Here is a 17463-nt window from a genome sequence, read left to right as displayed (position 1 = left end):
GCATACGATTGCGCTGAGGCTTGTTAAATTGAGATTAATTTAAAATTCACACTTACAGTGTGATCACAGATCAGAGTCTTGTTTTAATTTTCTTACTCTTGGTTACTTCACTAGAGACTTAACAGAGGAGCTCGAATTTTCTCAGCATTCTAAATAGACTCATGCCGACTGACTGAACAGCATTTCCTCTCACCACCAGCCCCGTAAAACAGAAGAAGAAAATCTGTTCAGGCCTCCATAATATCATATTATCAGGCTGCACAAAAGTTTACAGTTCACGGTGATGCATTTGATAGACTCGCTTTTTTTTTTTTTTTCAGTTTCAGTTTTTGTATCATTATTTTGTATGGACATTCTGTTTCTCATTTCTTTTTTCCCCTCCCCTTGTTTATCCTTGTTCATACATGATCGCTGCTCTTTTGCTTGCACGGAAATATTTCAGAGACAGTGCAATCAGTCTTACTTTGGCAGACATTTCTGATTGGAACTGCATTGATGCTGTTGGTAAATTTGATCTTTGAATTGCTCTTTCACAGAAGCAACCAAACATGGCACACTTTTATGACATCAGCAGAAGTATGTTAATCTTTCTTTGTGAATTATAACAAGTCGTTTCTTCATTCTGCAAAAGAAGGTGTCTGGCGCGTCAGAGTGATGCATGGTTTACTCATGTAAATGTGATCTTACTCGCTGTGGCACGATGACTGATCTCCAGTGCATTCCAGAAAAACAACGGCAGCTCGTTAGAAATGCGTTAAGCACACAGATGTAGCCTTTTGCCAAAGGAGACAGGTAGGACCTGAGCAGAGCAGAACAATGAAATTCAAGTAAAATGTAGAGATGAGACACTTTTGAGTGCAAAGGATTTGGCCAAGTGTATGAATTTGCCCTGTGTCATTTTATCCCCCAAAATAATAATAATAATAAAAAAAAATGTATCATGTACCCACCGTCATTCACCAGTGAATCCAATCCAACGTTCTTTCATCTATGCAAAACCAAAGAAGTTAAGCAAAATGCTCCTGCTTTTCTTTTTGCATGCAATGAACGTACAAAAGACATAAAGCACCATAATCTAACTTGTCAAGTTCTCAGATGTCATAAAAAAGCCATAAATGCAAGACATTATTCTCAATTTTGACATATATTTAAATATGCAAAATTAGATTTTTTTTTGTGTTTTTTGAGCTTGACAGCTTCAGTTCCCATTCACTTTCATTGTATAAGAGCAGCTTGGATCATGTTCTGCTAAACATCGTGACATGATGACTTGACATATAAAGACATGATGGTGAGTAAATGATGATAAATAATCTATTTCTTACATTTGATATACACAATTTAAATGCCTCTAAATTATCAACACATTCAAAACTTTGCTGAAAAAGCATGATCTTCTACATTCCTTCTGATCTCTGATTGTTCATTTATTTTTTTGAAAAAAAAAAATCATTTTGTAAATCACTTCTTGAGTATGAACTCCACTTGCATACCTATTGCATACCATTTTTCTTGCATACCATATGAGCCATAAAATCATAATGTATCAAATATACTCAACAAAAATATTTTTGTTATGTATTGTTTCATGTCATGCTTTACAGGTTTAAAGGTAGGGTAGGCTAGCAATAGCGAGCTAGCTTTGAAAGCATAAGCTCTCACCCTGCCTTCAGAGCGACTCCAAAACCACGTCTCCTTCAAAACACATGCACGCCGATAGAAGGGAGCAAAAAGCGTCATGAGAGACGGTGTTAAATTACCTCATGTCTCAAAACACATAACATTACACTAATAATGAACATAAACAACTTAAAAAGAACTGACCTGTATCACATGACTGCTGCAGATTCATTTTGGCATTGATAGTAAAATGCGTACATTTGAGTCAAGAACCGTATAACATCACAGGTTCTACCTCTTACAAATTACGTTATGGTGTGAACACAGTGTAAGCTCAATGTTTTGGTTCAGAGGGAACTGTAAAAGGTGCCTGCTGTTTTGGTGCGATCAAGGTTTGAAATTAACATTTTCACTCACCATATATATATACAGTATATATATATATATATATATATATATATATATATATATATATATATATATATAGGGGAACAAACAGTGTTTTTACTTATTTACATTTTCCCCCCTTCCTTTCTTTCTTTCTATATTTCTATATATATATATATATATATATATATATATATATATATATATATATATATATATATATTTATATATATATATAGTAAGGGCGTGGCCAAGAACAGGCAGGACAGGTCGTGACGTGAACTGATAAGAAGATTTATTTCTTCTAAAGAATAATTACACACAGGGACAGATCCAATGAAAGTAATTTCCAAAATAAAGTCCATATAAAAATCATAGACTTAAGATGGAAGTCAAATGAACAAAACAAAAATTAAACCGGCCTCAAAATAAATATATCTTCCCTGGTAAACAAAATAACAACCAAAACCACTAAGGTCAGCAGGCCATGATGTTACTATGGCCGGACAAAAATCTGACTAAGATTCTTCTTCTTCTTCTTCTTGTGGTGTTTAATGGCGGATTGGCAGACCAACATAAATGGTGCATTACCGCCACCTACTGATCTGGAGTGTGGAGTATGCTTGGCTTTGGAAGGAAAGGGCACGAAAAAAAAAAAAATCAAATTCTATTTACTATTCCTGTTTTATTTAAATATTAATTCGTGAATTGTTGATTGTCTTAACCCATTTCCTCTGACTAACATTCACACGTTCCCTCTGATAAATATACCCCTTAGCCTCTACCAAACAAAAAGAAAAGGTAAGTATCAAAATAAAACTTTCCCCAATTAACAACAAATTTTTATCTAAAAATATACACTATCATAACAAACATAATTTAATCGACTACTTGAAGCACAATACAAAACTGCTTCAAACAAAAAAAAAAAATAGAAATGAAACTGGATGAAATAATAAAAATGAATCCCCCTCCTCATCAGATCAAGATGGTACAGTCCAATTTCCTCTGGAACAGCACAAAAATGGAGGCTGAAGCCCCGCCTCTTCCTTTGTTGGCCATCACATGGAATGCGGCCGCTCACTCCATGGACCAGAGGAATCCAGGACTCAGGTAAAGTCAAACAGTAAAGAGAGAATATAAGTAGTGTTCACCCTTCCATACATTCAAACTTTAATAAACTGTTTAACTCATAACCTTGTCCTGTGTTTATTAATAATGCTAAGGGATTTTAAATAAAGTAACAAACCATAATAAATTAAACTTCAAAATAAACAATTTAAATCATTAAGAATTAATGTGAGGTGAGCAACGCACCGGTCACACACACACACACACACACACACACACACAAACACACACACACACACACATATATATATATATATATATATACTCACTTAAAGGATTATTAGGAACACCATACTAATACTGTGTTTGACCCTGTTTCGCCTTCAGAACTGCCTTAATTCTATGTGGTGAATTATCCTGCTGGAAGTTGCCATCAGAGAATGGGTACAAAGTGGCCTTAAAAGGATGAACATGGTCAGAAACAATTATCAGGTAGGCCGTGGCATTTAAGCGATGCCCAATTGGCACTAAGGGGCCTAAAACAAGGCATGATGAATCCATGTTCTCATACTGTTTATGCCAAACTCTGACTCTACCATCTGCATGTTTCAACAGATATCGAGACTCATCAGACCAGGCAAACATGTCCAATTTTGGTAAGCTCTTGCAAATTGTATGCGTAGTGACGTGCATGTTCAAGTAAGCCAGATATATGCATATTCAGCGCCATACATTGTATTTAATTTTTCATGATGACCCACGAGTTTAGTATTTGTGCTAAATCTGCGTAGATTTGCCATACACAAACTTCCCCAGCAAAGTAAATGAACATAATAAGACGAATCAATGGCTGGTAACGCCAAATTGGCCAGTGATTCGACAACGTTACTTGCCATAGGTGATGTTTACCCGCATTTGGCGGGTTGGCGGGTGTTAATTTCAAACTCTGATTGTGATGCTCGGTGACTGACGTTTGTCTAACTCTGCATAGCATGAAACATGCTGATGCAACGCATTCTCATCCCAAGGCGTCATATATGACGCTTTTGCCAAAATGTAGACATCCAACACACATGGCAGCCTTTAGCGTCAATATAACACGCTTCGGTTATGGTAGGTTTAGGTCTGGGGTAGGGTTAGGGTTCGAACACTAGGAGGCGCCTTCTTCCTCATATGTATCTGCGTCTCATATTGACGCTAAAGGGTGCCATGTGCGTAGGATGTCTACGCTTTGTTAAAAGTGTCGTATATGACGCCTTGGGATGATAACGGGCTGGCTGATGAAGTGTGAGGTATGGAAATGCATACATTGATAGACAGGTAGGGCATCGTATCAATTATTGAACGCCTACACCTTCCACAGATGAGATATATACATATAAATACATTTAGACCACCTACTGTAACTTGGTGATTGCTATCAGGATGTGAAGAGACTTTCAACCACCATAACAAACAAATCACCTACCCTGCATTTAAGCTAAAGAACCTACATGCATCTCATTGTCTCCACTCAAATCTAAAGCGTTTCCATGAACAAAGTTTCAGCAATGACATTTTGATTTTCTCCAGGGTTTAAAGTTGACACAGAAGCCAGTGATAATTGGCAGGGTTATAGCTAGAGCAAGTAACTCAGACTCACAAAGCAAAGTTTTCCACTCCACTCCAAGAAGCACATATTCTGTGGGGAAGTGCACTTTCCTAAGCGACACCTTGTGCTATCATAGATGACTTTGGCACTTTAGAGCGCTTGATGTACAGCGGCATCCTGCAATCCATGGCATGTTTTAGTGGAGAGGGGAAAGGGATGGAAGTGGGGGTGAGCAGCTTGGTCCCAAGAGAGGCACCACTTCCCCCTTGTTTATGGGGCATCCTAATTGGGACAGTGTTGTCAGACAGTCTGATGTGACTTCTAAGGCACTGTTTCCCTGAGAAGTGTGTGTTTGCGTGTTTGCTTATGTGCACACGTGCTGTTGAAACCCTGTGGCTTCCTCTGCTGTTTCCTGCATGAGCGGCCCAGGCTGCCTGAGCTGGCTCCCCCTCCGAACGCATCTCCGATGCCGCATGAACGTAGAGGTGCGCCCACCTGTGCTCAGCCCGGCACAAACCCACAGGTTCAGAGCGCTGGATGGCAGGAACTTCCCGCTGACACCCCCCCCCCCCCCCTCTTCTTACTCGGCTGCTTATAGCTGAGGAAGAGTGGGTGAGAACACCGCCAAACTTCTTTACCTGCTACACCACATTCGTATTTATAACTTGTTTTGTGTGTGTGAGGGTATTCTTTGCACTACCTGCTTACCGACTGACAGCGATTGTATCTTGTTCTCATACCTGCAGTGACACAGATACTGTACACACAACATCCCGGCAACATTCAGAGAAGCAAAAATACATGAACACTCATAAATAGGTCATCTGTGCTTTTTTTTTTTTTTTTTTTTTTTTTTTTTTTATAAAGTAAAGGGGTTAATATTGATATTTCAGAACATAAATTTGAAACCCTTTAAAATTTCTGCTAAAATGTATTTGTTTTATGAATAACTTGTGCTTTTATTGTAAGTATTGTTTGCAAGTAGGGCTGTTATTTTTATATGATAAAACATTTGATTTCTTTAACACTTTTCAAAGTTCAACAAGGAGAGGAGCTTGCACACATAGAACATTTTCTTATAATACGAAGACTACCATCGTACCTTCGACGCAATTTTGCCACCTTCATGTTTTTTTGTTTTTTTGAAAGTTCTGGCAACTACACCCAACATACCCCGCCAAACCACACTTACCAAAAGCATGCACAAAATGAGTAGCATCGTTCAAACCGGATGTATATTTGCTATCAATTACAGCTAGATGACGCTTAACGAAATGATACAGAATGCAAGGGTGGACAACCTAGTGTTAAAACACAGTGCTGATTGCTGTAAGATGTTACACAATGACCAAAGATATCCACAATGTAGTGCAGAAAGAATACAAGTCAGTCAGTATGCAAAATAAAATAAATAATACTAAAAAAACTTCTAAAGCCAGTTTTTAAAATGTCTGCTCAATGATTTATTTGTCTGCCACAACAATTTATCTTTAAATGATCTTCATTTGAAGGCTTTTGCCTCCAAATATTGATACATGCAATTAATTGTGATTAATTACATTAATTAGTTGTCATATCATGTAATTAATTACATTAAAAGTTTAAATCAACTGACAGCCCTAGTTGCGAGGGAACATGTTTAGTTTTTAAGATAACTTTGAGAACTTGGCGCAAATCAGAAAGACAAAACAAAAACAAAAACAAAGGAATGAAATAAACTGCATTTGGCAGTTGGAAATCAAACAGCTGTGAGAATAGACTGTGTTTGAGAGAAAAATAGGGGTCCACTCTGGGGGTGAAAATGCGCCAGTTAACATCCTGTAAACAAGGCCAACAAAGGCGAGATTTGAATAATAGTGCAGAACAGTACATGGAGGTTACCAATTATTTTTGCATAAGCAGTTTGAGATATCTCTCTCTCCCTCCCTCTCTCCCTCTGTGTTTAGCATTAAACATCTCTTTCTCCATTCTCTGCTCCTCAAACAGAAATCTTTGAGCACGGCGTAAAGCTTTGTTTTCTGCCATTTGATGGCATTGCAATCCCAGTTGCTTTAAATAATTCATCACGTGTGGATTTGCTTTAAAATAAATAATATTTTCTTTGAGAACTGACTCTAAAATATTTCTCATCTAAATAAAGTGCTATGATAATTGTGACTTTGAAAGTTCTTTTTTTTTTACAAAGATCATTTGAATGTAGTAAATATAAATGTATCAATAGTTGTGTAACCTTTGTATTTTTTTTTACATTATCATTTTGTTAATGTGCACATGGAAAAAAAAATGTTTTAAAAATAACACATACACAATTTTAAAATGACCTGTTTATTTCACACATTTTATAAAAAAAGAAAAAAACATTTCATAATGAACAAAGCACTTTATTGACTTGAAATTAGCAGTATGTATTGAATGACAACACTTTCTGTATTTATATTTATTAAGATTAAAATACTTAAACCAGCACACTTAGAACAGTTAATTGAACTGACCGAGCAAGACTTTCTCATATAAAGTTGATTTTCACTATATTATTTTTGCACTATTGCCATGAAAATCCGTTAACTGAAATCTTGCTGGGTCAAGTCAGTGCAAGCAAAGTGATTTTATATCAGAAGTACTTGAGAGGAAGTGCTCTCTGATTCTGAGAACCGTGTTCGTGTGTTTTTACGCCGCCTCTCCGTACAGCACACATCACGTCGAAACTCGTCTTAAGTTGTACACCTCCTGTCTCTAGAGTCATAGTTCACTACCAAAACTCTCCACTTCATTTTGGTAACTCTATTAAGCTAAATTTTGCAAGGCATGCATCCTTTATTCATAGTGGTCTCAGAAACCACAAGGGTTTTACATTCATGCATAGTTAACTGTTAATGCAAAAGCCTTGTATCAAGCAGCACCGCTCATTGTCTTACAAAAACCCCAATGAATCATGGGATCAAACCCCAGGCTACCGTGTGTCAAAAATTATTTTATTTAAGCACCTGAACCCAAATAACCAGCAGTTTACTTCTCTCTCACGGGTCGGACGGGGGGAAAAGAAGTCTCACTTCTATAGTAAAAAAAAAAAAAAAAAAAAGCACCAGGAATGCTTCTTTTTTTCTCTCTCTCCTCGGTTCATATAATGACCAACAGCTGTTACACCTGCCACAGTGAAAAGAAATTAATTAATATACATCATAAACATTGATTTGGTTCATAAGCATAATTTTAATTAACATCTCAAAGGGGAAGAAAGAAAGATTTTTAAAGCTAAATCTATTATTTCTGTCCTGTATTACTGAACTAAAATGTTTTAATTTATGAAATTGTTTCATCACTATATTGTAATTGTTACACTTTTTGGTTGGGGATTCATTATAAAACAAATAATTTTTCAAGAAATAACTGTTTAAGAAATATATGAATTATTTTGTAGGCAAGCCAGATTACTAATACAACAGTTTCTTGAATTTTGTTACTGATCATAGATCATTTGCTGAACACCCATGGCGAATAAAAAAATAAATAAATTAGGCCTACTTATTTTCCAAACAATATGCTCACTGCTATATGCTTTCCAAGTAAAGGCTACCAAGAAGTGAACTAAAGTGTGAAGAGCATTATTTTGAAAGAGTAATAAGAGAGTGTTTTGTGCTCGCTTTATTTTTATCTTGCTCGGGAGCTGCGAGAGGAAATGACAGATTGAAGGATTCGGTGGGCGTCTGGTTTTCGCTCGAGTGTCCTGTGTGTAGTTAACACATGCCCACCGTCGCTCCTCACAGAACACCAAATGCCAAACGATTCACTGCTCAAAAATGTCCAAAACAACCTGCAAGAAATGGGTCCAAATACACTCATTTCTATTTCCTAATTATACACCACTATTATGTTCACATTTTACTTGCTTCAATTAACTTTCTGCAAGACCAAATTCAAATACAATATACACAATTTTATACTGTATATTTATATATGTATATACTGTATATATGGTTATTGTATATTAATCTATATTATAGGGTTTGGTTGGTGTTTGTTTGTTTATTAGTATTTGTCCATGTGACCTGGCCATTTTTGAAAAGAGAAACTGACATGTATACATACGCACAAATATATATATATATATATATATATATATATATATATATATATATATATATATATACAGTGTACACAAACGTCAGTTTCATTTTTTAAAAATGGCCAGGTCACATCAGCAGAGTACTGGTAAACAAACAAACAAACAAACACAAAACTCTTCCGCAAACAACCCCCAAATTCCACCCTGGGGGAAAAAAGAATCAGGAAGGGATGATGGGGAAAATCCTCCAGTAACAATGGACAATTAAAATTGTATTCCTGAGTTGAGAAATTAAATTTAATGAATGTAGAGCTCTGCAACAACAGATGGTCTTCTTATACAAAATACAAAGATAGATTCCTTGTTTGAAGACCGCCTGATCAAATGCCAGTGGTTATCAATTAGGAGCAGAGTGATGGTTAGTGAGCGGGAACATAAAAACATCGTCTCCCCCTCCACACACACACACCCTCTCTACCTTTCTACACACACACAGTCTTCAAATCTTATTTTTTAAGCATTATCTTGCCTCTGAGAAGTAAAATCCTTCTACTTGCAATTGCTTTATTGCAAGGTTTTATTATACAACTTACGTATACAACAGATGCTGATCTCCACCTCACCTGGGTCACAAGTCGCAGAGAAGAGAAATTAAATGTGCTGCATGCTTTCCATATGGAAATTCAAACACCTTCTCTATAAGTTGGTGCCAGATAAACATGATTTTCTAAATTATGTATAGTTAATTTAGTTTCACAAACCCATCAGGTGAGGTGAATTGTTTATCCAAAAAAAAAAAAAAAAAAAAAAGAAAGGAAAAAATAAATAAATGATTGAATATGTAAATGAATAAATGAGAGAATGAATGCAGAAGGAAATGACCACAGTCGTTTTCATATTTGCAATATGATTCTCAGGCTCCATAAATAGTAATGGAGTGTGGTAATATATACTGCAGCCCAACTGGAGAGAGCAATTAAGAGGCTGCTCAGATTTAGTGGAAATGAAGCTACTTTGCAAAAGCCAGGGAGGTAATTGTGAGACAGCCTTGATTGTTTTGTAAAAAGATGCTTTCCCTTTAACTTTTTAAACACTCTGGCATCTAGAGAGACTCTGTTTTAATGGAAATAAGTGAGTCTGTAAAAAAAAAAAAAGGTCTAAGTTTTTCTCATTTATTTACTTCCCTAAATGCATTCTTAATCATATAAAAATTAAGGAAATAAGAATAATTAAAAAATGGAAAATTTTAGCACTTTCGGGAACGGCGAGGTCCTCGCGTCATTCTGCTTCAAAGAAAAAAGATAAATGATGATGCCATTAAAAAGTGAACTAATTAAGGAAGGCTTCTTTTAAGAACTCATTAACTGCAACCTCATTTACATAATGATGCATATTAATTAAGTTTTAATGAATCTGAATTTCCACCAAGCCGCTTTTCTTTGGCTGTGGAACAAATTGAACAAATTATTTAAAAGTGTTCTTGAGTCTACTTTTCACACCAAAGGGGAGAGAATGCAATCATTTGTAGAAAATCATATTTTTTTAGGCAGGCCCATCTGTTCTTTTTTTTTTTTTTTTTATGTAATCATTTACCCCTTTTTTTAAACCTGGGAGATTTGTTGCATTTCCACACAAATCATGAGGTTTGTGATCAAGAGTAAAAACCATGGAGAATAAATCTTAAGAAATAATAATGATCATTTATAGCGCATGTCCACACAGTCAACAAGTAAAACAATGAGAGTGGCTTTATTTTTTTTCCTACACAAAAGGTGTACAGGACAAACTTAATAAACAGTAACTTTTGCAAATTATAAATTTAATTAAACTAAATGTAATATCAAAAAGTTGAAGACATAATAATTGATTACCTTAAAGACCTCTATAGGACTTTTGTTGCTATCTGTTGCTGCAGAGGTGAAACTGGAACAAGACAATGCATGTTTAACAGCACCAGCTGCCGCGATTTCAGGTGTTATTGTGGTGTGTGTGTGTGAGTGACTTAACACATGTGCTGCACAAACATCAGTATCATCTCCTTCCTCTCCGCATGCAAAGCTCTTTCTCTCTTCCTCTCTCTCTCTCTATCTTTAACACTTAACGCTACTAACATAAATCTGGGAATAAGCACAGCCCGTGGGACTGACAGTGCACAAAGTTTGGCGTTTTAGCCTTTTTTTTTATTTTGGGGGAGGGAGTGAAGGTGAGAAAGAAAGAGAGAGAGAGAGAAGCTGATGAAAGCCACTGCATGATGCTTAATGCCAAACTCACTTGCGCCAAATGGAGCGACGGTGCCTCTCTCTCCTCTCCGTCTCCCAGATGCTGAGCTCCGGATGTGTCTCTGAGGTTAACCTGACACAAGCGACAGCTCCCCTCCCCGTCTGCCCGCCTCGCGCAGCCCCCTCTCGCTCCTTCATCCGTTTCTGGTGCTTTAAAGGAATCACCTTTCTGTGGCGGTAGGATGCCGGGGGTTCTTCTGACAGTGAGCACCTTCCTCAGGGGAGGTCAGGAGTCAGGGATTCAGATGAGGCAAGCTGGCGATGCAGTGTAACTGAAAATGGAAAGCAGATGTTAGTTAATTAGGGAAAATGTGACTGACAAGACTTGAGCGGCAAGGTACACGAGCTAGCCGGCACCGAGCAGCTGTTGTTGCCGACTTCATTGTCAGTCTCGTACACAAGTCACAACATCCCCACGGCGAGACGCGGCCGCGTACGCAGACAATTATCAAAATAGAATTAAGCTTGATTTAATCATACCCTCCTCTCCTTTGAGTTTTCGGCCACCATCGGCCAGCCGTACCGTTCTTCTCGCCTCCCTGTTTTCTTCCAGTTCATTTTCTGCGTTTATTCCGTCGCCGCGGTGCTCCCAGGGCTGTGACTCTGCCGAGACTTGAGCTGAGAGGGTGGAGAGACAATAGACGGGGGTGGGGGGGAATTGCAGACAAAATAAAACATTCTTAATGAGCCGAACGCAGTAATCTTTCACTTCTCTCGTCTGCAGTAGGAGGACTTAGTGGCGGCGCTTAGATTTTTTGGTGAAGCGTTTCAGCGAAGTGAGAACGAAGAGGTGCAGAGCTCACCGCTTCGATTGTCATGGATCTTTAAATGGGAAAACGGATTAATATGCATTAAATGTGGCACTGAGGAAATCACGATCACATACTGATAGATGGCTCCCTTTACCCTTGACCTTCTGTATGTATGTGCATGTACTGTAAAGTGGCCCCAAGATGTTTTTTTTTTTTTTTTTTTTGGGAGAGTTCACCCAAAAATTAAGAATTTTGTCATCATTTACTCACCCTCATCACTTTCTTTCTTCAGTGGAACACAAAATGAGATTTTTTAATTTAAAAAGTCAGTTTTTTTTCTTTTTTTCATACAATAGAAGTCAATGGGGTCTAGTGTTGCACCAGACTCCATTGAATTTCATTGTATGAACCAAAACAGTTTCTTTAAAATATTTTCTCTGGTCTTCCTCAGCATTTAACAAAGTCATGAGAATGAGAAAATGACGGATGGTGATGTACCACTCAAAAATCCTGATAAAAAGGTGTAGTTGTCAAAACACCTCCATAGCATGACCGTATGATGAACTTCACCTGTGGTTATTCCACAAGAATACTTGTGTGAACTGACTTCATATTTCCACTGTAAAATCACATTGAGACCTGAAAAGTGAATAAAGATGATGTTAGCTCTGAGAAGAAAAGCCACACATATTTTATCAAATGCAATGACATTCATAAAGTGTGACTAAAGTGTCTAGTGAGGCCACTGTACGTTGTACAATTACAATCTCCCAGGAATTTATACCATAGCTTTTTTTCTCCCAATGTCAAGCCCCCTTGGGTGACTCATGCAAAGTCTGAAGAGGATGTATAGGCTTAGACATCCATGAAAAATTCATAGAACTGGTGTGTTTGTATATGGTTAAACTAAGGATTGTATAATTTACAGGCTTGATCATTACTGTTTTGATAATCTACTATTGATTTGTTTTATATCCTGTCTGTGCAATCTTTTTTTTTTTTCCAGTATGCTAAATACATACAATAACACATTATGTTGAAAGCACAAATCAACATACACAGAATGCCCCCATTATATTTGGGGTGTTATTCAGTTTGGGGAGTGATTAAACGAAATATTTCTAAACACTATTTAATTTAAAAGTTTTCCATTTCTCATTTATTCACCCTCATGTTGTTCCAAACCTCTATGACTTTCTTTTGTGGAACATTGGGGAAGTCACTGGGGACTTTTCAAATGTCAGTGAACCTCTTTTGGACTTTTGTTTTATAATATCATCTTTTGTAGTCCTCAGATAAAAGAGAGTCATACATGTTTCGAACAAATGTCTGATTTTCAGATTAAGGTGAACTATCTCTGCACCACAAACACTTATTATATCCATTTCTAATTTTGACAGCACTGTTAGTGCAAGAACACACTGCAGAGCGCCAAGCATTGCAATGCCTAAATCTGGGCATGTTACATGAATCTCTGGTCAGCAATATTAGACTGTGAAATTGATGAATTGCTAGACATTAGCCCCATTCAAACAACAGATGTTAATTCACTTCAGATGTGAATTATCTGATCATTTGTGTCAGGAAGCATAATATGAATGACACAGATTATCTGAAATTCGGCTCTTCCCCTGGTAGACACAACGTCCTTTGTCTCCTCAGGTAGAGGGCTCTGGAGTTAAGCAGGCAAACTCCAGAATGTTCCATTAGCCAGCCGTGTCTCTAAACATCTCATTAGGACCTCGCCACGGTCCGCCTTGGGCTCTGCTGTGGAGAGCGATTGCTTTGCTCTTTGATGAGGAAATATTAGTTATCCTGGCTCTGGATCCATACACATATGTCCTGTTGTTTGGTGTCATTAACCAAGGACACTGGAAATATCATAATGGCCTCGGTTCTAATGGTTGCATACAAATATCTGAATGATAGCATTTACTGTATAACCATCACGACCACTATTTCTACAGTAAATCTAAAGTGTGGTACAAAAGACTTAAAACACATTAAAAAGCTGGATTTCAAATGTAAAACAGTAAACAATGAAACATTATGATGTTTGAAACAAATTTCTCGGCCACTAATCCAAGGCTACGTCCATTTTTACGGATACATTTGAAAATGCCGTTTTCGTTTAAAAACGCTCTCCTTCCACACTAGCGTTTTCGGACATTTCCGTGTGGATGAGATGCTTCTAAATTCCCCTTACTGCTCATGTGAGATGGAAACAGATAGAAAAGATAAATAATAAAGTTATTACACAATTCTTCTAACAGGATCATTTTATTTAGCAAAATATCTCCCCATCATGCATCCAGATCGCACTCAGTCACCATATGGTTGGTCTAAAACACGACTGCTCTCCTGTATTGCCGCATGACAACAAATGCGAGTACATTTTCTGTCATCTGCAGGACTGTGATATGAAGAGTGAGCAAAGTAACATATTTTAGCAAGAATGTAAAAGTGAATAGCACATGCACAATCAAACATGAATATCTATTGGTACAACATGGATCACATGGCTAAACTTACTTCATCGTTTTCAAATACCTCTAGCTTCACAGTACACACTACAACGCGAAAACAGCGTTTTCAAATTTTTCATTGACTTAAAGTTTTCATTGACTTAAAATGTGTGTCAGTGTGGAAGGAAGGCCAAACCAGAGAGAAAAATATGTTTTTAAACGAAAACGTATTAGTGTGGACATGGCTTAATAGAACATTTGTGCCATTGATCATGTGACTCTGCTTTCTTGCTTCTGTTCAAGATGCTCTTTGTATCATCTTAAAGTCACCATGAAACCGAAGTTAAATAGTCTTTTCTGTTCCAATGTGATGTATTTCCGAGTAAAATGGCTTTTTCGAGAAAAAATGTAGGATTGGGCCTTAGGATTGGATCGGTGTCATTTGGTAACGCTGTGATCCCATGTGACTGATAGGTTGTCATTAACACTTCATCAGAAAAGAGATGCCATAACAAGAGGGAGGGGAAATTACTTTGATTAATGATTATACAAGGACACATTAATAAAAAATAAGCTATAAACCATTTATAATAAATACTGCAATATTTTATAAAAAAGAAGAATTGTCTTTAGGCTTTAATGTTCACACCGCAGCAGAACGGTTGCGAGTCCTTTATTTGACAGCCCTTCGCAAACTATTGGAAATTTACTACTTCCCACTTCTGAAGTTGTGATTACAAGCTAGTCACGTTCAAATGCTTTGTTGTCGGAAATAATACATATGTTGTCACCATGTTTATTCTTGCCTATTTTTGGGTGTAGATCTTTTTAAATCCAAAATGTATTGAAGATTTTGTATAAAATGAAGCATCCCAAACGTTGTTAACCATATACAAATTCACCACAACATTGAGTAAGCTTTCTTTCGAATGTGGAATTTTGGTTGAATAATATTTTCATCTGCATGTGTATAATATTTACGATATTTACGGCCAGCTAGAGCTAGGGTCCCTTATTTGTTTAGCGACTTGACTAGTGAGATGCTTGTGATCCCGGCCAACCCAACACTTCAACACAACTTCTCCATTCAGCTAGCCTCATCATCCATAACTCCATCAAGGTCAGTTAGGAACCTTGGGGTAATTGATGATCAGTTGAAATTCACTGACCATATTGCTAGAACTGCCTGGTCCTGCAGATTTGCCTTGCACAACATTAGGAGGATCAGGCCCTTCCTTACAGAGCATGCTACACAACTCCTTGTCTAAGCTCTTGTTTTATCCAGACTGGACTGTTGTAATGCTCTCCTGGCTGGTCTTCCAGCATGCTCTGTCAAACCTCTACAATTGATCCAAGAATGCTGCAGAGTAGCCTTTAATGAGCCAAAGAGAGCACACGTCACTCCTCTACTCACAAAATTGCACTGGTTGCCAGTTGCTGCTCGTATTAAATTCAAGACACTGACATTTGCCTATAGAACAACCACTGGCACTGCTCCCTCTTACCTAAACTCATTACTTCAGACTTATGTGCCATCCACAAACTTGCGCTCTGCTAGCGAATGTCGTCTTGTCGTCACCTTTACCATGACTGTTCCCTGCTGGTGGAATGATCTGCCAAACTCAACCAGAGTTACTGAGTCAGTAGCCACTTTTAAGTAACAGCTGAAGACGTATCTTTTTTGTCTGCACTTGATTCAGTACTACTAACACTTTCTCTTCTCTTCTAAAAAAATAAAAAACTGCACTAAAATTAAAATGAGAGGGGTTATAGCACTTATGTATTGTTGTCCTACTGTAGTTTAACTGCTTCTATTGATCTCATTTGTAAGTCGCTTTGGATAAAAGCGTCTGCTAAATGAATAAATGTTAATGTAGTGCATTTAAGCCGTTATGCGAATGGGACTTGATACTTTGATATTAAATAGGCTAAGGTTGTCAATCCCAAACTGACTGTGTGAATGTGCATTCTAAAATTAATGGTAGCCTAATTATATTCTTTATAGGCGATATGAGAATTGCTTACTTTTAATAAATACTACTATAATACTAAATGTGTTATATTATGTGTGTGTATATATTTAAAAAATAAATAAAATAAAAATAAGCCATTTTATTTGTGGTCTCAGTCTTTTGGACCCCCACTGCCCCAGATTCAATATAAGAAAGAATGCTGTGTTCCATGAAGTAAGAGCACCACGCTGGTAAGAATGTGTTGCTAATCACCTCCGTCTTTGTTATTTCTGTGGTTGAATCCTTTTCAGCTCAGCTGATTTGATCAAGGCACCACCGTTTCCAGACTTTGAGCAGTTTCTCTTTCCCTCCCTCTAGAGAAAAAGCATTTACTGAGAATCCAAAAGAAAAATATGGTGTTAGAACCTCCCCTTCCTTCAACACAGTCTCGTGGGAGCTGAGGAAAGGTATCAAAACAAAGAAAATAAAAAAAAATTCAGACTAGATAATAACTTGGATTACAAATAAGTGCGCAGCCCGAAGAACTGGTAATTGGGTCAAGAGTACTTCATGTGTGGAGAATGAAAATAATAAGATGAGATAAAAACGGATAAGATTAGAAATATATGAAACCTTACGCTTGTTAACTTTGCTGAAGATTGGCGTGCTTCTGTTAACCCATCCTTCCACAGTGTTTTTTTTTTTTACTCTTTCACAATGTGATATGTCTAATTGCACAATATGTTCATCAGTGTAAGCATTGGTCTTCCTTTAGGTCTATTGAGAATACATGTAGCATCAGGCCACAGTCCATACTGGTTACTTCGATTGTCTCTTCAGCTTTTGGACCATGTGTCATTTTAACTCCCACAGCGCCGTGGCCAGACCGTAATGCCTTCCTGTCCACTATAGCCACAGCCGGCCCCAGGGGCTATCTAAGCCTTGTTGGCAGGCTTGAATCCCCGAATCCTCTAAATAGAAATAATTGTCCCTGACAATCGCTGTGTGCTTTGCTAATGCTTGTGACAGAACTTTTTTGTCGTTCTGACGCCCACGAGCCTGGCTAGCTATACATGTAGAATATGCTAAGCTATGTAATCTCAGTCCTGATTAATAAGTGCCACGAGTGCTCATGCTGGACACTAATGGCTCCATTCAGCAGTTGTGTGACCATGCACGCTGGAAACTGTGGGACCTAATGTCTTGACATTATTCCACTTGACCACTCTCAAGTAGGATGATGATGACCTTAATTGTGATAATTTAGCCTGCCTGCTTATATA

General features: G+C 37.4%; 2 long non-coding RNA genes across 3 annotated transcripts; one reads left to right on the top strand and one right to left on the bottom strand.

Annotated features, from left to right (window-relative positions):
• The first annotated feature begins 2289 nt into the window (after positions 1-2289).
• Positions 2290-3719, top strand: LOC120478858 (uncharacterized). Its single transcript, XR_005622780.2, has 3 exons — positions 2290-3120; positions 3466-3570; positions 3694-3719. It is a non-coding gene; the product is annotated as an uncharacterized LOC120478858 (long non-coding RNA).
• A 3318-nt stretch (positions 3720-7037) lies between these two features.
• LOC120478852 (uncharacterized) lies at positions 7038-11936 on the bottom strand. Of its 2 annotated transcripts, XR_016146672.1 has the most exons (3): positions 11492-11928; positions 11004-11283; positions 7038-10655 (listed from the first exon to the last, which is right to left on the bottom strand). It is a non-coding gene; the product is annotated as an uncharacterized LOC120478852 (long non-coding RNA). The 2 variants fall into 2 exon arrangements; XR_005622774.2 differs by having other exon boundaries at positions 7038-11283; positions 11492-11936.
• Positions 11937-17463: the final 5527 nt, after the last annotated feature.

The sequence above is a fragment of the Pimephales promelas genome, chromosome 15 (assembly GCF_988280905.1).
Source record: "Pimephales promelas chromosome 15, fPimPro1.hap1.1, whole genome shotgun sequence".
Classification (NCBI taxonomy): Eukaryota; Metazoa; Chordata; class Actinopteri; order Cypriniformes; family Leuciscidae; genus Pimephales; species Pimephales promelas.
The sequence above is the reverse complement of the archived record's forward strand: the minus strand, read 5'-3'. Positions and strand labels throughout refer to the sequence as shown.